Source organism: Triticum urartu, chromosome 5A (assembly GCF_056163025.1).
Source record: "Triticum urartu cultivar PI428250 chromosome 5A, HENAU_Tu73, whole genome shotgun sequence".
Classification (NCBI taxonomy): domain Eukaryota; kingdom Viridiplantae; phylum Streptophyta; class Magnoliopsida; order Poales; family Poaceae; genus Triticum; species Triticum urartu.
In genome coordinates, this window is record NC_141877.1 from 71,400,351 (window position 1) to 71,418,879 (window position 18,529).

Consider the following 18,529-nt stretch of genomic DNA (forward strand, 5'->3'; position numbering starts at 1 on the left):
GGCACCGCAAACGGCTAAAGATCAACTTGTGTGTCTATGGGGTGCCCCCTCCCCCATATATAAAGGAGGGGAGGAGGAGGAGGGCCGACCACAAGGGGCGCGCCCAAGAGGGGCAATCCTACTCCTAGTAGGAGTGGGTTTCCCCCTTTCCTAGTCCTAGTAGGAGAAGAAGAAAGGAGAGGAAGAAGAGAAGGAAAAGGGGGGCAATCCTACTCCTAGTAGGAGTGGGTTTCCCCCTTTCCTAGTCCCTAGCCCTACTCTCGCCCAAACACGAGGATTTCCCAGGAGGTCACCCATCCTATTACTACTCTCACCCAAGCATGCTTAACTTTAGAGTTCTGATGGGATCCGGTGCTTTAGTGCTGGTATGATCGGATCTGGCATGTTACCCCCTTCTTCATCCCTTATGCTTCCCACTCCTAGGTCTGCTACAAAGACGTTTGTACATTCTTACTACCATTACTACCGTTGCCTAATAATGGATAATGCCCTATACTACTTACTCTCTCGCTCAACTACGGAGGCGAGTTTACCACAGTTTCCATCCCTCCCTCTATACCGCAGCAACACATATTTTACACCCCTTTCAGAAAGTGCTTTTCGTGCCCCTACTCCCCTAGATGCGTGAGTAATGAACTGCGAGCTAAAACATATCGCAAACATCCAAAATAAGATAACGGTGTTAATATATATCGCGCACGTGTGTTCTGTTTCTCCCAAGGCGCATAATAATAATTAAAAAGGAAATGCAACACAAGGACTTCCCTTCGCTGATGGGATCCGATGCTTTAGTGCAGGTATGATCGCATTCGACCTATTACCTCTAGCTTCATCGCTTATGCTTACCACTCCCAGGTCCACTACAAAGATGGCTGTACATTCTTACTACCATTACAACTGTTGCCTAATAATGGATAATGCCCTATACTACTTACTCTCTCGCTCAACTACGGAGACAAGTTTACCACGGTTTCCACCCCTCCCTCTATACCGCAGCAACACGTATTTTACACCCCTTCCAGAACGTGCTTTTCGCACCCCAACTCCCCCTAGATGCGTGAGTAATGAGCTGTGAGCTAAAACATATCGCAAATGTCAAAAATAAGATAACGGGGTTAATATATATCGCGCACGTGTGTTCTGTTTCTCACGAGGCGCAAAAAAATAATTACGTTTCATTTCTCACGAGGCGCAAAAAAATAATTAAAAAGGGAATGCAACACGAGGACTTCCCAGGAGGTCACCAATCCTAGTACTACTCTCGCCCAAGCACGCTTAACTTCGGAGTTCTGATGGGATCCGGTGCTTTAGTTCTGATGGGATCCGACATGTTACCCCCGGCTTCATCCCTTATGCTTCCCACTCCAAGGTCCGCTACAAAGACGACTGTACATTCTTACTACAATTACAACCTTCGCCTAATAATGGATAATTCCATATACTACATACTCTCTCGCTCAACTACGAAGACGAGTTTACCACGGTTTCCATCCCTCCCTCTATACTGCAGCAACACGTATTTTACACCCCTTTCAGAACGCACTTTTCACGCCCCCAACTTCCCCTAGACGCGTGAGTAATGAGATGCGAGCTAAAACATAACGCAAATGTAAAAAAATAAGATAACGGGGTAAATATATATCACGCATGTGCGTTCTGTTTCTCATGAGGTGAAAAATAATAATTAAAAAGGGAATGCAACACACGTGGACTTCCTAGGAGGTCGCCCGTCCTAGTACTACTCTCACCCGAGAATGCTAACTTCGGAGTTCCGATGGGATCCAGTGCTTCAGTGCTGGTATGATCGCATCTGACATGTTACCCCCGGCTTCATCGCTTATGCTTCCAACTCCCAGGTCTTCTACAAAGAGGGTTGTACATTCTTACTACCATTAGAACCGTTTCCTAATAATGGATAATGCCCTATACTACTTACTCTCTCACTCAACTACGGAGATGAGTTTACCACGGTTTCCACCCTTCCCTCTATACCGCAGCAACACTTATTTTACACCCCTTTTAGAATGTGCTTTTCGCACCCCAACTCCCCCTAGACGTGTGAGTAATGAGCTGTGAGCTAAAACATATCGCAAATGTCAAAAATAAGATAACGGGGTTAATATATATCGTGCATGTGTGTTCTGTTTCTCACGAGGCACAAGAAATTAATTAAAAAAGGAATGCAACACGAGGACTTCCCAGGAGGTCACCCATCCTAGTACTACTCTCATCCAAGCACGGTTAACTTCGGAGTTCTGATGGGATCCGATGCTTTAGTGTCGGTATGATCGTATCCAACATGTTACCCCCGGCTTCATCTCTTATGCTTCCCACTCCCAGGTCCACTACAAAGATGGTTGTACATTCTTACTAACATTAAAACTGTTGCCTAATAATGGATAATGCCATATACTACTTACTCTCTCGCTGAACGACGGAGACGAGTTTACCACGGTTTCCACCCCTCCCTCTTTACAGCGGCAACACGTATTTTACACCCCTTTCGGAACATGCTTTTCGCGCCCCAACTCCCCTAGACGCATGAGTAATGAGCTGCGAGCTAAAAAAATTGCAAACATCAAAAATAAGATAACAGGGTTAATATATATCATGCACGGCGTTCTGTTTCTCACGAGGCACAAGAAAATAATTAAAAAGGGAATGCAACACGAGGATTTCCCACGAGGTCACCCATCCTAGTACTACTCTCACCCAAGCATGCTTAACTTCAGAGTTCTTATGGAATCCGGTGCTTTAGTGCTGGTATGATCGCATCCGGCATGTTACCCCCTGCTTCATCCCTTATGCTTCCCACTCCCAGGTCCGCTACAAAGACGGTTGTACATTCTTACTACCATTACAACCATTGCCTAATAATGGATAATGCCCTATACTACTTAGTCTCTCGCTCAACTACGGAGGCGAGTTTACCACGTTTTCCATCCCTCTATCTATACCGCAGCAACACATATTTTACACCCCTTTCAGAAAGTGTTTTTCGCGCCCCAACTCCCCCTAGATGCGTGAGTAATGAACTGCGAGGTAGAACATATCGCAAATGTCCAAAATAAGATAACGGTGTTAATATATATCGCACACGTGCGTTCGGTTTCTCACGAGGTGCATAATCATAATTAAAAAGGGAATGCAACACAAGGACTTCCCTTCGGAGTTCTGATTGGATCCGGTGCTTTAGTGCTGGTATGATCGCATCCAACATATTACCCCCGGCTTCATCCCTTATGCTTCCCACTCCCAGGTCCGCTACAAAGATGGATGTACATTCTTACTACCATTACAACCGTTGCCTAATAATGGATAATGCCCTATACTACTTACTCTCTCGCTCAACTACGGAGACAAGTTTACCACGGTTTCCACCCCTCCCTCTATACCGCAGCAACACATATTTTACACCCCTTTCAGAATGCGCTTTTTGCACCCCCAACCCCCCTAGATGCGTGAGTAATGAGCTGCGAGCTAGAACATACAGCAAACGTCAAAAATAAGATAACGGGGTTAATATATATCACGCACATGCATTCTGTTTCTGATGAGGCGCAAAAAATAATTGCGTTCTGTTCCTCACGAGGCACAAAAAATAATTAAAAAGGGAATGCAACACACGAGGACTTCCTAGGAGGTCACCCGTCCTAGTACTACTCTCGCCCAAAACGCTATCTTCGCAGTTCTGATGGGATCTAGTGCTTCAGTACTGGTATGATCGCATCTGACATGTTACCACCGGCTTCATCGCTTATGCTTCCCACTCCCAGGTCTGCTACAAAGACGGCTGTACATTCTTACTACTATTACAACCTTCGCCTAATAATGGATAATTCCATATACTACTTACTCTCTCGTTCAACTACGGAGACGAGTTTACCACGGTTTCCACCCCTCCCTCTATACCGCAGCAACACGTATTTTACACCCCTTTTAGAACACACTTTTCGTGCCCCAACTTCCCCTAGACGTGTGAGAAATGAGATGCGAGCTAAAACATAACACAAACGTAAAAATAAAGATAACGGGGTTAATATATATCGCGCACGTGCGTTCTGTTTCTCATGAGGCAAAAAATAATAATTAAAAAGGCAATGCAACACAAGGACTTCCCCTCACTGATGGGATCCGATGCTTTAGTGCTGGTATGATCGCATTCGACCTATTACCTCTAGCTTCATCGCTTATGCTTACCACTCCCAGGTCCACTACAAAGACGGCTATACATTCTTACTACCATTACAACCGTCGCCTACTAATGGATAATGCCCTATACTACTTACTCTCTCGCTCAACTACGAAGGCGAGTTTACCACGATTTCCAACCCTCCCTCTATACCGCAGCAACACGTATTTTACACCCCTTTAAGAACGCGCTTTTCGCGACCCAACTCTCCCTAGACGCGTGACTAATGAGCTCCGAGCTAAAACATATCGCAAATGTCAAAAATATGATGACAAAATAATTAAAAAGGGAATGCAACAAGAGGACTTCCCAGGAGGTCACCCATCCTAGTACTACTCTCGCCCAAGCACGCTTAACTTCGGAGTTCTGATGGGATCCGGTGCTTTAGTGCTGGTATGATCGCATCCGACATGTTACCCCCAGCTTCATCCCTTATGCTTCCCACTCCCACGTCCGCAACAAAGACGGCTATACATTCTTACTACCATTACAACTGTCGCCTACTAATGGATAATGCCCTATACTACTTACTCTCTCGCTCAACTACGAAGGCGAGTTTACCACGATTTCCACCCCTCCCTCTATACCGCAGCAAAACGTATTTTACACCCCTTTCAGAATGCGCTTTTCGCGCCCCAACTCTCCTTAGACGCGTGACTAATGAGCTCCGAGCTAAAACATATCGCAAATGTCAAAAATATGATGACAGGCTTAATATATATCACGCACGTGCGTTCTGTTCCTCACGTACGTACAAAAATAATTAAAAAGGGAATGCAACACGAGGACTTCCAAGGAGGTCACCCATCCTAGTAATACTCTCGCCCAAGCACGCTTAACTTCGGAGTTCTGATGGGATTCAGTGCTTTAGTGCTGGTATGATCGCATCCGACATGTTACCCCCGGCTTCATCCCTTATGCTTCCCACTCCCACGTCCGCTACAAAGACGGCTATACATTGTTACTACCATTACAACCGTCGCCTACTAATGGATAATGCCCTATACTACTTACTCTCTCGCTCAACTACGAAGGCGAGTTTACCACGATTTCCATCCCTCCCTCTATACCGCAGCAACACGTATTTTACACCCCTTTCAGAACGCGCTTTTCGGGCCCCAACTCTCCCTCGACGCGTGACTAATGAGCTCCGAGCTAAAACATATCGCAAATGTCAAAAATATGATGACAGGCTTAATATATATCACGCACGTGCGTTCTGTTCCTCACGTAGGTACAAAAATAATTAAAAAGGGAATGCAACACGAGGACTTCTCAGGAGGTCACCCATCCTAGTACTACTCTCGCCCAAGCACGCTTAACTTCGGAGTTCTGATGGGATCCGGTGCTTTAGTGCTGGTATGATCGCATCCGACATGTTACCCCCGGCTTCATCCCTTATGCTTCCCACTCCCACGTCTGCTACAAAGACGGCTATACATTCTTACTACCATTACAACCGTCGCCTACTAATGGATAATGCCCTATACTACTTACTCTCTCGCTCAACTACGAAAGCGAGTTTACCACGATTTCCACCCCTCCCTCTATACCGCAGCAACACGTATTTTACACCCCTTTCAGAACGCGCTTTTCGCGCCCCAATTCTCCCTAGACGCGTGACTAATGAGCTCCGAGCTAAAACATATCGCAAATGTCAAAAATATGATGACAGGCTTAATATATATCACGCACGTGTGTTCTGTTCCTCACGTACGTACAAAAATAATTAAAAAGGGAATGCAACACGAGGACTTCCCAGGAGATCACCCATCCTAGTACTACTCTCGCCCAAGCACGCTTAACTTCGGAGTTCTAATGGGATCCGGTGCTTTAGTGCTGGTATGATCGCATCCGACATGTTACCCCCGGCTTCATCCCTTATTCTTCCCACTCCCACGTCCGCTACAAAGACGGCTATACATTCTTACTACCATTACAACCGTCGCCTACTAATGGATAATGCCCTATACTACTTACTCTCTCGCTCAACTACGAAGGCGAGTTTACCATGATTTCCACCCCTCCCTCTATACCGCAGCAACACGTATTTTACACCCCTTTCAGAACGCGCTTTTCGCGCCCCAACTCTCCCTAGACGCGTGACTAATGAGCTCCGAGCTAAAACATATCGCAAATGTCAAAAATATGATGACAGGCTTAATATATATCACGCACGTGCGTTCTGTTCCTCACGTACGTACAAAAATAATTAAAAAGGGAATGCAACACGAGGACTTCCGAGGAGGTCACCCATCCTAGTACTACTCTCGCCCAAGCACGCTTAACTTCAGAGTTCTGATGGGATCGGGTGCTTTAGTGCTGGTATGATCGCATCCGACATGTTACCCCCGGCTTCATCCCTTATGCTTCCCACTCCCACGTCCGCTACAAAGACGGCTATACATTCTTACTACCATTACAACCGTCGCCTACTAATGGATAATGCCCTATACTACTTACTCTCTCGCTCAACTACGAAGGCGAGTTTACCACGATTTCCACCCCTCCCTCTACACCGCAGCAACATGTATTTTACACCCCTTTCAGAACGCGCTTTTCGCGCCCCAACTCTCCCTAGACGCGTGACTAATGAGCTCCGAGCTAAAACATATCGCAAATGTCAAAAATATGATGACAGGCTTAATATATATCACGCACGTGCGTTCTGTTCCTCACGCACGTACAAAAATAATTAAAAAGGGAATGCAACACGAGGACTTCCCAGGAGCTCACCCATCCTAGTACTACTCTCGCCCAAGCACGCTTAACTTCGGAGTTCTGATGGGATCCGGTGCTTTAGTGCTGGTATGATCGCATCCGACATGTTACCCCCGGCTTCATCCCTTATGCTTCCCACTCCCACGTCCGCTACAAAGACGGCTATACATTCTTACTACCATTACAACCGTCGCCTACTAATGGATAATGCCCTATACTACTTACTCTCTCGCTCAACTACGAAGGCGAGTTTACCACGATTTCCACCCCTCCCTCTATACCGCAACAACACGTATTTTACACCCCTTTCAGAACGCGCTTTTCGCGCCCCAACTCTCCCTAGACGCGTGAATAATGAGCTCCGAGCTAAAACATATCGCAAATGTCAAAAATATGATGACAGGCTTAATATATATCACGCACGTGCGTTCTGTTCCTCACGTACGTACAAAAATAATTAAAAAGGGAATGCAACACGAGGACTTCCCAGGAGGTCACCCATCCTAGTACTACTCTCGCCCAAGCACGCTTAACTTCAGAGTTCTGATGGGATCGGGTGCTTTAGTGGTGGTATGATCGCATCCGACATGTTATCCCCGGCTTCATCCCTTATGCTTCCCACTCCCACGTCCGCTACAAAGACGGCTATACATTCTTACTACCATTACAACCGTCGCCTACTAATGGATAATGCCCTATACTACTTACTCTCTCGCTCAACTACGAAGGCGAGTTTACCACGATATCCACCCCTCCCTGTATACCGCAGCAACACGTATTTTACACCCCTTTCAGAACGCGCTTTTCGCGCCCCAACTCTCCCTAGACGCGTGACTAATGAGCTCCGAGCTAAAACATATCGCAAATGTCAAAAATATGATGACAGGCTTAATATATATCACGCACGTGCGTTCTGTTGCTCACGTACGTACAAAAATAATTAAAAAGGGAATGCAACACGAGGACTTCCCAGGAGGTCACCCATCCTAGTACTACTCTCGCCCAAGCACGCTTAACTTCGGAGTTCTGATGGGATCCGGTGCTTTAGTGCTGATATGATCGCATCCGACGTGTTACCCCCGGCTTCATCCCTTATGCTTCCCACTCCCACGTACGCTACAAAGACGGCTATACATTCTTACTACCATTACAACCGTCGCCTACTAATGGATAATGCCCTATACTACTTACTCTCTCGCTCAACTACGGAGACAAGTTTACCACGGTTTCCACCCCTCCCTCTATACCGCAGCAACACATATTTTACACCCCTTTCAGAATGCGCTTTTTGCACCCCCAACCCCCCTAGATGCGTGAGTAATGAGCTGCGAGCTAGAACATACAGCAAACGTCAAAAATAAGATAACGGGGTTAATATATATCACGCACATGCATTCTGTTTCTGATGAGGCGCAAAAAATAATTGCGTTCTGTTCCTCACGAGGCACAAAAAATAATTAAAAAGGGAATGCAACACACGAGGACTTCCTAGGAGGTCACCCGTCCTAGTACTACTCTCGCCCAAAACGCTATCTTCGCAGTTCTGATGGGATCTAGTGCTTCAGTACTGGTATGATCGCATCTGACATGTTACCACCGGCTTCATCGCTTATGCTTCCCACTCCCAGGTCTGCTACAAAGACGGCTGTACATTCTTACTACTATTACAACCTTCGCCTAATAATGGATAATTCCATATACTACTTACTCTCTCGTTCAACTACGGAGACGAGTTTACCACGGTTTCCACCCCTCCCTCTATACCGCAGCAACACGTATTTTACACCCCTTTTAGAACACACTTTTCGTGCCCCAACTTCCCCTAGACGTGTGAGAAATGAGATGCGAGCTAAAACATAACACAAACGTAAAAATAAAGATAACGGGGTTAATATATATCGCGCACGTGCGTTCTGTTTCTCATGAGGCAAAAAATAATAATTAAAAAGGCAATGCAACACAAGGACTTCCCCTCACTGATGGGATCCGATGCTTTAGTGCTGGTATGATCGCATTCGACCTATTACCTCTAGCTTCATCGCTTATGCTTACCACTCCCAGGTCCACTACAAAGACGGCTATACATTCTTACTACCATTACAACCGTCGCCTACTAATGGATAATGCCCTATACTACTTACTCTCTCGCTCAACTACGAAGGCGAGTTTACCACGATTTCCAACCCTCCCTCTATACCGCAGCAACACGTATTTTACACCCCTTTAAGAACGCGCTTTTCGCGACCCAACTCTCCCTAGACGCGTGACTAATGAGCTCCGAGCTAAAACATATCGCAAATGTCAAAAATATGATGACAAAATAATTAAAAAGGGAATGCAACAAGAGGACTTCCCAGGAGGTCACCCATCCTAGTACTACTCTCGCCCAAGCACGCTTAACTTCGGAGTTCTGATGGGATCCGGTGCTTTAGTGCTGGTATGATCGCATCCGACATGTTACCCCCAGCTTCATCCCTTATGCTTCCCACTCCCACGTCCGCAACAAAGACGGCTATACATTCTTACTACCATTACAACTGTCGCCTACTAATGGATAATGCCCTATACTACTTACTCTCTCGCTCAACTACGAAGGCGAGTTTACCACGATTTCCACCCCTCCCTCTATACCGCAGCAAAACGTATTTTACACCCCTTTCAGAATGCGCTTTTCGCGCCCCAACTCTCCTTAGACGCGTGACTAATGAGCTCCGAGCTAAAACATATCGCAAATGTCAAAAATATGATGACAGGCTTAATATATATCACGCACGTGCGTTCTGTTCCTCACGTACGTACAAAAATAATTAAAAAGGGAATGCAACACGAGGACTTCCAAGGAGGTCACCCATCCTAGTAATACTCTCGCCCAAGCACGCTTAACTTCGGAGTTCTGATGGGATTCAGTGCTTTAGTGCTGGTATGATCGCATCCGACATGTTACCCCCGGCTTCATCCCTTATGCTTCCCACTCCCACGTCCGCTACAAAGACGGCTATACATTGTTACTACCATTACAACCGTCGCCTACTAATGGATAATGCCCTATACTACTTACTCTCTCGCTCAACTACGAAGGCGAGTTTACCACGATTTCCATCCCTCCCTCTATACCGCAGCAACACGTATTTTACACCCCTTTCAGAACGCGCTTTTCGGGCCCCAACTCTCCCTCGACGCGTGACTAATGAGCTCCGAGCTAAAACATATCGCAAATGTCAAAAATATGATGACAGGCTTAATATATATCACGCACGTGCGTTCTGTTCCTCACGTAGGTACAAAAATAATTAAAAAGGGAATGCAACACGAGGACTTCTCAGGAGGTCACCCATCCTAGTACTACTCTCGCCCAAGCACGCTTAACTTCGGAGTTCTGATGGGATCCGGTGCTTTAGTGCTGGTATGATCGCATCCGACATGTTACCCCCGGCTTCATCCCTTATGCTTCCCACTCCCACGTCTGCTACAAAGACGGCTATACATTCTTACTACCATTACAACCGTCGCCTACTAATGGATAATGCCCTATACTACTTACTCTCTCGCTCAACTACGAAGGCGAGTTTACCACGATTTCCACCCCTCCCTCTATACCGCAGCAACACGTATTTTACACCCCTTTCAGAACGCGCTTTTCGCGCCCCAATTCTCCCTAGACGCGTGACTAATGAGCTCCGAGCTAAAACATATCGCAAATGTCAAAAATATGATGACAGGCTTAATATATATCACGCACGTGTGTTCTGTTCCTCACGTACGTACAAAAATAATTAAAAAGGGAATGCAACACGAGGACTTCCCAGGAGATCACCCATCCTAGTACTACTCTCGCCCAAGCACGCTTAACTTCGGAGTTCTGATGGGATCCGGTGCTTTAGTGCTGGTATGATCGCATCCGACATGTTACCCCCGGCTTCATCCCTTATTCTTCCCACTCCCACGTCCGCTACAAAGACGGCTATACATTCTTACTACCATTACAACCGTCGCCTACTAATGGATAATGCCCTATACTACTTACTCTCTCGCTCAACTACGAAGGCGAGTTTACCATGATTTCCACCCCTCCCTCTATACCGCAGCAACACGTATTTTACACCCCTTTCAGAACGCGCTTTTCGCGCCCCAACTCTCCCTAGACGCGTGACTAATGAGCTCCGAGCTAAAACATATCGCAAATGTCAAAAATATGATGACAGGCTTAATATATATCACGCACGTGCGTTTTGTTCCTCACGTACGTACAAAAATAATTAAAAAGGGAATGCAACACGAGGACTTCCGAGGAGGTCACCCATCCTAGTACTACTCTCGCCCAAGCACGCTTAACTTCAGAGTTCTGATGGGATCGGGTGCTTTAGTGCTGGTATGATCGCATCCGACATGTTACCCCCGGCTTCATCCCTTATGCTTCCCACTCCCACGTCCGCTACAAAGACGGCTATACATTCTTACTACCATTACAACCGTCGCCTACTAATGGATAATGCCCTATACTACTTACTCTCTCGCTCAACTACGAAGGCGAGTTTACCACGATTTCCACCCCTCCCTCTACACCGCAGCAACATGTATTTTACACCCCTTTCAGAACGCGCTTTTCGCGCCCCAACTCTCCCTAGACGCGTGACTAATGAGCTCCGAGCTAAAACATATCGCAAATGTCAAAAATATGATGACAGGCTTAATATATATCACGCACGTGCGTTCTGTTCCTCACGCACGTACAAAAATAATTAAAAAGGGAATGCAACACGAGGACTTCCCAGGAGCTCACCCATCCTAGTACTACTCTCGCCCAAGCACGCTTAACTTCGGAGTTCTGATGGGATCCGGTGCTTTAGTGCTGGTATGATCGCATCCGACATGTTACCCCCGGCTTCATCCCTTATGCTTCCCACTCCCACGTCCGCTACAAAGACGGCTATACATTCTTACTACCATTACAACCATCGCCTACTAATGGATAATGCCCTATACTACTTACTCTCTCGCTCAACTACGAAGGCGAGTTTACCACGATTTCCACCCCTCCCTCTATACCGCAACAACACGTATTTTACACCCCTTTCAGAACGCGCTTTTCGCGCCCCAACTCTCCCTAGACGCGTGAATAATGAGCTCCGAGCTAAAACATATCGCAAATGTCAAAAATATGATGACAGGCTTAATATATATCACGCACGTGCGTTCTGTTCCTCACGTACGTACAAAAATAATTAAAAAGGGAATGCAACACGAGGACTTCCCAGGAGGTCACCCATCCTAGTACTACTCTCGCCCAAGCACGCTTAACTTCAGAGTTCTGATGGGATCGGGTGCTTTAGTGGTGGTATGATCGCATCCGACATGTTATCCCCGGCTTCATCCCTTATGCTTCCCACTCCCACGTCCGCTACAAAGACGGCTATACATTCTTACTACCATTACAACCGTCGCCTACTAATGGATAATGCCCTATACTACTTACTCTCTCGCTCAACTACGAAGGCGAGTTTACCACGATATCCACCCCTCCCTGTATACCGCAGCAACACGTATTTTACACCCCTTTCAGAACGCGCTTTTCGCGCCCCAACTCTCCCTAGACGCGTGACTAATGAGCTCCGAGCTAAAACATATCGCAAATGTCAAAAATATGATGACAGGCTTAATATATATCACGCACGTGCGTTCTGTTGCTCACGTACGTACAAAAATAATTAAAAAGGGAATGCAACACGAGGACTTCCCAGGAGGTCACCCATCCTAGTACTACTCTCGCCCAAGCACGCTTAACTTCGGAGTTCTGATGGGATCCGGTGCTTTAGTGCTGATATGATCGCATCCGACGTGTTACCCCCGGCTTCATCCCTTATGCTTCCCACTCCCACGTACGCTACAAAGACGGCTATACATTCTTACTACCATTACAACCGTCGCCTACTAATGGATAATGCCCTATACTACTTACTCTCTCGCTCAACTACGAAGGCGAGTTTACCACGATTTCCACCCCTCCCTCTATACCGCAGCAACACGTATTTTACACCCCTTTCAGAACGCGCTTTTCGCGCCCCAACTCTCCCTAGACGCGTGAATAATGAGCTCCGAGCTAAAACATATCGCAAATGTCAAAAATATGATGACAGGCTTAATATATATCACGCACGTGCGTTCTGTTCCTCACGTACGTACAAAAATAATTAAAAAGGGAATGCAACACGAGGACTTCCCAGGAGGTCACCCATCCTAGTACTACTCTCGCCCAAGCACGCTTAACTTCAGAGTTCTGATGGGATCGGGTGCTTTAGTGCTGGTATGATCGCATCCGACATGTTATCCCCGGCTTCATCCCTTATGCTTCCCACTCCCACGTCCGCTAGAAAGACGGCTATACATTCTTACTACCATTACAACCGTCGCCTACTAATGGATAATGCCCTATACTACTTACTCTCTCGCTCAACTACGAAGGCGAGTTTACCACGATATCCACCCCTCCCTGTATACCGCAGCAACACGTATTTTACACCCCTTTCAGAACGCGCTTTTCGCGCCCCAACTCTCCCTAGACGCGTGACTAATGAGCTCCGAGCTAAAACATATCGCAAATGTCAAAAATATGATGACAGGCTTAATATATATCACGCACGTGCGTTCTGTTGCTCACGTACGTACAAAAATAATTAAAAAGGGAATGCAACACGAGGACTTCCCAGGAGCTCACCCATCCTAGTACTACTCTCGCCCAAGCACGCTTAACTTCGGAGTTCTGATGGGATCCGGTGCTTTAGTGCTGATATGATCGCATCCGACATGTTACCCCCGGCTTCATCCCTTATGCTTCCCACTCCCACGTACGCTACAAAGACGGCTATACATTCTTACTACCATTACAACCGTCGCCTACTAATGGATAATGCCCTATACTACTTACTCTCTCGCTCAACTACGAAGGCGAGTTTACCACGATTTCCACCCCTCCCTCTATACCGCAGCAACACGTATTTTACACCCCTTTCAGAACGCGCTTTTCGTGCCCCAACTCTCCCTACACGCGTGAATAATGAGCTCCGAGCTAAAACATATCGCAAATGTCAAAAATATGATGACAGGCTTAATATATATCACGCACGTGCGTTCTGTTCCTCACGTACGTACAAAAATAATTAAAAAGGGAATGCAACACGAGGACTTCCCAGGAGGTCACCCATCCTAGTACTACTCTCGCCCAAGCACGCTTAACTTCGGAGTTCTGATGGGATCCAGTGCTTTAGTGCTGGTATGATCGCATCCAACATGTTACCCCCGGCTTCATCCCTTATGCTTCCCACTCCCTCGTCCGCTACAAAGACGGCTATACATCCTTACTACCATTACAACCATCGCCTACTAATGGATAATGCCCTATACTACTCTTACTCCTTCGCTCAACTACGAAGGCGAGTTTACCACGATTTCCACCCCTCCCTCTATACCGCAGCAACACGTATTTTACACCCTTTTCAGAACGCGCTTTTCGCGCCCCAACGCTCCCGAGACGCGTGACTAATGAGCTCCGAGCTAAAACATATCGCAAATGTCAAAAATATGATGACAGGCTTAATATATATCACGCACTTGCGTTCTGTTCCTCACGTACGTACAAAAATAATTAAAAAGGGAATGCAACACGAGGACTTCCCAGGAGGTCACCCATCCTACTACTACTCTCGCCCAAGCACGCTTAACTTCGGAGTTTTGATGGGATCCGGTGCTTTAGTGCTGGTATGATCGCATCCGACATGTTACCCCCGGCTTCATCCCTTATGCTTCCCACTCCCACGTCCGCTACAAAGACGGCTATACGTTCTTACTACCATTACAACCGTCGCCTACTAATGGATAATGCCCTATACTACTTACTCTCTCGCTCAACTACGAAGGCGAGTTTACCACGATTTCCACCCCTCCCTCTATACCGCAACAACACGTATTTTACACCCCTTTCAGAACGCGCTTTTCGCGCCCCAACTCTCCCTAGACGCGTGAATAATGAGCTCCGAGCTAAAACATATCGCAAATGTCAAAAATATGATGACAGGCTTAATATATATCACGCACGTGCGTTCTGTTCCTCACGTACGTACAAAAATAATTAAAAAGGGAATGCAACACGAGGACTTCCCAGGAGGTCACCCATCCTAGTACTACTCTCGCCCAAGCACGCTTAACTTCAGAGTTCTGATGGGAACGGTGCTTTAGTGCTGGTATGATCGCATCCGACATGTTACCCCCGGCTTCATCCCTTATGCTTCCCACTCCCACGTCCGCTACAAAGACGGCTATACATTCTTACTACCATTACAACCGTCGCCTACTAATGGATAATGCCCTATACTACTTACTCCCTCGCTCAACTACGAAGGCGAGTTTACCACGATATCCACCCCTCCCTCTATACCGCAGCAACATGTATTTTACACCCCTTTCAAAACGCGCTTTTCGCGCCCCAACTCTCCCTAGACGCGTGACTAATGAGCTCCGAGCTAAAACATATCGCAAATATCAAAAATATGATGACAGGCTTAATATATATCACGCACGTGCGTTCTGTTCCTCACGTACGTACAAAAATAATTAAAAAGGGGCTTCATCCCTTATGCTTCCCACTCCCTCGTCCGCTACAAAGACGGCTATACATCCTTACTACCATTACAACCATCGCCTACTAATGGATAATGCCCTATACTACTCTTACTCCTTCGCTCAACTACGAAGGCGAGTTTACCACGATTTCCACCCCTCCCTCTATACCGCAGCAACACGTATTTTACACCCTTTTCAGAACGCGCTTTTCGCGCCCCAACGCTCCCGAGACGCGTGACTAATGAGCTCCGAGCTAAAACATATCGCAAATGTCAAAAATATGATGACAGGCTTAATATATATCACGCACTTGCGTTCTGTTCCTCACGTACGTACAAAAATAATTAAAAAGGGAATGCAACACGAGGACTTCCCAGGAGGTCACCCATCCTAGTACTACTCTCGCCCAAGCACGCTTAACTTCGGAGTTTTGATGGGATCCGGTGCTTTAGTGCTGGTATGATCGCATCCGACATGTTACCCCCGGCTTCATCCCTTATGCTTCCCACTCCCACGTCCGCTACAAAGACGGCTATACATTCTTACTACCATTACAACCGTCGCCTACTAATGGATAATGCCCTATACTACTTACTCTCTCGCTCAACTACGAAGGCGAGTTTACCACGATTTCCACCCCTCCCTCTATACCGCAGCAACATGTATTTTACACCCCTTTCAGAACGCGCTTTTCGCGCCCCAACTCTCCCTAGACGCGTGACTAATGAGCTCCGAGCTAAAACATATCGCAAATGTCAAAAATATGATGACAGGCTTAATATATATCACGTCCGTGCGTTCTGTTCCTCACGTACGTACAAAAATAATTAAAAAGGGAATGCAACACGAGGACTTCCCAGGAGGTCACCCATCCTAGTACTACTCTCGCCCAAGCACGCTTAACTTCGGAGTTCTGATTGGATCCGATGCTTTAGTGCTGGTATGATCGCATCCGACATGTTACCCCCGGCTTCATCCCTTATGCTTCCCACTCCCACGTACGCTACAAAGACGGCTATACATTCTTACTACCATTACAACCGTCGCCTACTAATGGATAATGCCCTATACTACTTACTCTCTCGCTCAACTACGAAGGCGAGTTTACCACGATTTCCACCCCTCCCTCTATACCGCAGCAACACGTATTTTACACCCCTTTCAGAACGCGCTTTTCGTGCCCCAACTCTCCCTAGACGCGTGAATAATGAGCTCCGAGCTAAAACATATCGCAAATGTCAAAAATATGATGACAGGCTTAATATATATCACGCACGTGCGTTCTGTTCCTCACGTACGTACAAAAATAATTAAAAAGGAAATGCAACACGAGGAATTCCCAGGAGGTCACCCATCCTAGTACTACTCTCGCCCAAGCACACTTAAATTCGGAGTTCTGATGGGATCCGGTGCTTTAGTGCTGGTATGATCGCATCCAACATGTTACCCCCGGCTTCATCCCTTATGCTTCCCACTCCCACGTCCGCTACAAAGACGGCTATACATTCTTACTACCATTACAACCGTCGCCTACTAATGGATAATGCCCTATACTACTTACTCTCTCGCTCAAATACGAAGGCGAGTTTACCACGATTTCCACCCCTCCCTCTATACCGCAGCAACACGTATTTTACACCCCTTTCAGAACGCGCTTTTCGCGCCCCAACTCTCCCTAGACGCGTGACTAATGAGCTCCGAGCTAAAACATATCGCAAATGTCAAAAATATGATGACAGGCTTAATATATATCACACACGTGCGTTCTGTTTCTCACGTACGTACAAAAATAATTAAAAAGGGAATGCAACACGAGGACTTCCCAGGAGGTCACCCAACCTAGTACTACTCTCGCCCAAGCACGCTTAACTTCAGAGTTCTGATGGGATCGGGTGCTTTAGTGCTGGTATGATCGCATCCGACATGTTACCCCCGGCTTCATCCCTTATGCTTCCCACTCCCACGTCCGCTACAAAGACGGCTATACATTCTTACTACCATTACAACCGTCGCCTACTAATGGATAATGCCCTATACTACTTACTCTCTCGCTCAACTACGAAGGCGAGTTTATCACGATTTCCACCCCTCCCTCTATACCGCAGCAACATGTATTTTACACCCCTTTCAGAACGCGCTTTTCGCGCCCCAACTCTCCCTAGACGCGTGAATAATGAGCTCCGAGCTAAAACATATCGCAAATGTCAAAAATATGATGACAGGCTTAATATATATCACGCACGTGCGTTCTGTTGCTCACGTACGTACAAAAATAATTAAAAAGGGAATGCAACACGAGGACTTCCCAGGAGGTCACCCATCCTAGTACTACTCTCGCCCAAGCACGCTTAACTTCGGAGTTCTGATGGGATCTGGTGCTTTAGTGCTGGCATGATCGCATCCGACATGTTACCCCCGTCTTCATCCCTTATGCTCCCACTCCCACGTCCGCTACAAAGACGGCTATACATTCTTACTACCATTACAACCGTCGCCTACTAATGGATAATGCCCTATACTACTTACTCTCTCGCTCAACTACGAAGGCGAGTTTACCACGATTTCCACCCCTCCCTCTATACCGCAGCAACATGTATTTTACACCCCTTCCAGAACGCGCTTTTCGCGCCCCAACTCTCCCTAGACGCGTGAATAATGAGCTCCGAGCTAAAACATATCGCAAATGTCAAAAATATGATGACAGGCTTAATATATAGCACGCACGTGCGTTCTGTTCCTCACGTACGTACAAAAATAATTAAAAAGGGAATGCAACACGAGGACTTCCCAGGAGGTCACCCATCCTAGTACTACTCTCGCCCAAGCACGCTTAACTTCGGAGTTCTGATGGGATCCAGTGCTTTAGTGCTGGTATGATCGCATCCAACATGTTACCCCCGGCTTCATCCCTTATGCTTCCCACTCCCACGTCCGCTACAAAGACGGCTATACATCCTTACTACCATTACAACCATCGCCTACTAATGGATAATGCCCTATACT

At 46.7% G+C, this 18,529-nt stretch overlaps 26 non-coding genes and 5 pseudogenes across 26 annotated transcripts; all 31 read right to left on the reverse strand.

The window, feature by feature from the left end:
- Positions 1–260: 260 nt before the first annotated feature.
- LOC147968108 (5S ribosomal RNA) lies at positions 261–379 on the reverse strand (annotated as a pseudogene).
- An 832-nt stretch (positions 380–1,211) lies between these two features.
- LOC147968109 (5S ribosomal RNA) lies at positions 1,212–1,332 on the reverse strand (annotated as a pseudogene).
- Positions 1,333–2,177: 845 nt separating this feature from the next.
- LOC147968110 (5S ribosomal RNA) lies at positions 2,178–2,296 on the reverse strand (annotated as a pseudogene).
- A 362-nt stretch (positions 2,297–2,658) lies between these two features.
- Positions 2,659–2,777, reverse strand: LOC125511906 (5S ribosomal RNA). Its single transcript, XR_007285176.2, has one exon. It is a non-coding gene; the product is annotated as a 5S ribosomal RNA (ribosomal RNA).
- A 1,703-nt stretch (positions 2,778–4,480) lies between these two features.
- Positions 4,481–4,599, reverse strand: LOC125511694 (5S ribosomal RNA). Its single transcript, XR_007285058.2, has one exon. It is a non-coding gene; the product is annotated as a 5S ribosomal RNA (ribosomal RNA).
- Positions 4,600–4,963: 364 nt separating this feature from the next.
- On the reverse strand, positions 4,964–5,082 carry LOC147968111 (5S ribosomal RNA; annotated as a pseudogene).
- Positions 5,083–5,446: 364 nt separating this feature from the next.
- LOC147968112 (5S ribosomal RNA) lies at positions 5,447–5,565 on the reverse strand. The gene has a single exon (XR_015605742.1). It is a non-coding gene; the product is annotated as a 5S ribosomal RNA (ribosomal RNA).
- A 364-nt stretch (positions 5,566–5,929) lies between these two features.
- LOC125511700 (5S ribosomal RNA) lies at positions 5,930–6,048 on the reverse strand. The gene has a single exon (XR_007285062.2). It is a non-coding gene; the product is annotated as a 5S ribosomal RNA (ribosomal RNA).
- A 364-nt stretch (positions 6,049–6,412) lies between these two features.
- Positions 6,413–6,531, reverse strand: LOC147968113 (5S ribosomal RNA). The gene has a single exon (XR_015606659.1). It is a non-coding gene; the product is annotated as a 5S ribosomal RNA (ribosomal RNA).
- Positions 6,532–6,895: 364 nt separating this feature from the next.
- LOC147968114 (5S ribosomal RNA) lies at positions 6,896–7,014 on the reverse strand. The gene has a single exon (XR_015606527.1). It is a non-coding gene; the product is annotated as a 5S ribosomal RNA (ribosomal RNA).
- Positions 7,015–7,378: 364 nt separating this feature from the next.
- LOC147968115 (5S ribosomal RNA) lies at positions 7,379–7,497 on the reverse strand. Its single transcript, XR_015606673.1, has one exon. It is a non-coding gene; the product is annotated as a 5S ribosomal RNA (ribosomal RNA).
- A 364-nt stretch (positions 7,498–7,861) lies between these two features.
- Positions 7,862–7,980, reverse strand: LOC147968116 (5S ribosomal RNA). Its single transcript, XR_015605899.1, has one exon. It is a non-coding gene; the product is annotated as a 5S ribosomal RNA (ribosomal RNA).
- A 1,265-nt stretch (positions 7,981–9,245) lies between these two features.
- On the reverse strand, positions 9,246–9,364 carry LOC147968117 (5S ribosomal RNA). Its single transcript, XR_015606389.1, has one exon. It is a non-coding gene; the product is annotated as a 5S ribosomal RNA (ribosomal RNA).
- A 364-nt stretch (positions 9,365–9,728) lies between these two features.
- LOC147968118 (5S ribosomal RNA) lies at positions 9,729–9,847 on the reverse strand (annotated as a pseudogene).
- A 364-nt stretch (positions 9,848–10,211) lies between these two features.
- LOC147968119 (5S ribosomal RNA) lies at positions 10,212–10,330 on the reverse strand. The gene has a single exon (XR_015605743.1). It is a non-coding gene; the product is annotated as a 5S ribosomal RNA (ribosomal RNA).
- Positions 10,331–10,694: 364 nt separating this feature from the next.
- LOC147968120 (5S ribosomal RNA) lies at positions 10,695–10,813 on the reverse strand. The gene has a single exon (XR_015606000.1). It is a non-coding gene; the product is annotated as a 5S ribosomal RNA (ribosomal RNA).
- A 364-nt stretch (positions 10,814–11,177) lies between these two features.
- On the reverse strand, positions 11,178–11,296 carry LOC147968121 (5S ribosomal RNA). Its single transcript, XR_015606660.1, has one exon. It is a non-coding gene; the product is annotated as a 5S ribosomal RNA (ribosomal RNA).
- Positions 11,297–11,660: 364 nt separating this feature from the next.
- LOC147968122 (5S ribosomal RNA) lies at positions 11,661–11,779 on the reverse strand. The gene has a single exon (XR_015606528.1). It is a non-coding gene; the product is annotated as a 5S ribosomal RNA (ribosomal RNA).
- Positions 11,780–12,143: 364 nt separating this feature from the next.
- On the reverse strand, positions 12,144–12,262 carry LOC147968123 (5S ribosomal RNA). The gene has a single exon (XR_015606674.1). It is a non-coding gene; the product is annotated as a 5S ribosomal RNA (ribosomal RNA).
- Positions 12,263–12,626: 364 nt separating this feature from the next.
- LOC147968124 (5S ribosomal RNA) lies at positions 12,627–12,745 on the reverse strand. Its single transcript, XR_015605900.1, has one exon. It is a non-coding gene; the product is annotated as a 5S ribosomal RNA (ribosomal RNA).
- A 364-nt stretch (positions 12,746–13,109) lies between these two features.
- On the reverse strand, positions 13,110–13,228 carry LOC147968125 (5S ribosomal RNA). The gene has a single exon (XR_015606330.1). It is a non-coding gene; the product is annotated as a 5S ribosomal RNA (ribosomal RNA).
- Positions 13,229–13,592: 364 nt separating this feature from the next.
- On the reverse strand, positions 13,593–13,711 carry LOC147968126 (5S ribosomal RNA). The gene has a single exon (XR_015606678.1). It is a non-coding gene; the product is annotated as a 5S ribosomal RNA (ribosomal RNA).
- A 364-nt stretch (positions 13,712–14,075) lies between these two features.
- On the reverse strand, positions 14,076–14,194 carry LOC147968127 (5S ribosomal RNA). The gene has a single exon (XR_015605989.1). It is a non-coding gene; the product is annotated as a 5S ribosomal RNA (ribosomal RNA).
- Positions 14,195–14,560: 366 nt separating this feature from the next.
- Positions 14,561–14,679, reverse strand: LOC147968128 (5S ribosomal RNA). Its single transcript, XR_015606645.1, has one exon. It is a non-coding gene; the product is annotated as a 5S ribosomal RNA (ribosomal RNA).
- A 364-nt stretch (positions 14,680–15,043) lies between these two features.
- Positions 15,044–15,161, reverse strand: LOC147968129 (5S ribosomal RNA). Its single transcript, XR_015606817.1, has one exon. It is a non-coding gene; the product is annotated as a 5S ribosomal RNA (ribosomal RNA).
- Positions 15,162–15,878: 717 nt separating this feature from the next.
- LOC147968130 (5S ribosomal RNA) lies at positions 15,879–15,997 on the reverse strand. The gene has a single exon (XR_015606450.1). It is a non-coding gene; the product is annotated as a 5S ribosomal RNA (ribosomal RNA).
- A 364-nt stretch (positions 15,998–16,361) lies between these two features.
- Positions 16,362–16,480, reverse strand: LOC147968131 (5S ribosomal RNA). Its single transcript, XR_015606656.1, has one exon. It is a non-coding gene; the product is annotated as a 5S ribosomal RNA (ribosomal RNA).
- A 364-nt stretch (positions 16,481–16,844) lies between these two features.
- LOC147968132 (5S ribosomal RNA) lies at positions 16,845–16,963 on the reverse strand. The gene has a single exon (XR_015606654.1). It is a non-coding gene; the product is annotated as a 5S ribosomal RNA (ribosomal RNA).
- A 364-nt stretch (positions 16,964–17,327) lies between these two features.
- LOC147968133 (5S ribosomal RNA) lies at positions 17,328–17,446 on the reverse strand. The gene has a single exon (XR_015606430.1). It is a non-coding gene; the product is annotated as a 5S ribosomal RNA (ribosomal RNA).
- A 364-nt stretch (positions 17,447–17,810) lies between these two features.
- LOC147968134 (5S ribosomal RNA) lies at positions 17,811–17,929 on the reverse strand. The gene has a single exon (XR_015606486.1). It is a non-coding gene; the product is annotated as a 5S ribosomal RNA (ribosomal RNA).
- Positions 17,930–18,292: 363 nt separating this feature from the next.
- On the reverse strand, positions 18,293–18,411 carry LOC147968135 (5S ribosomal RNA). The gene has a single exon (XR_015605990.1). It is a non-coding gene; the product is annotated as a 5S ribosomal RNA (ribosomal RNA).
- Positions 18,412–18,529: the final 118 nt, after the last annotated feature.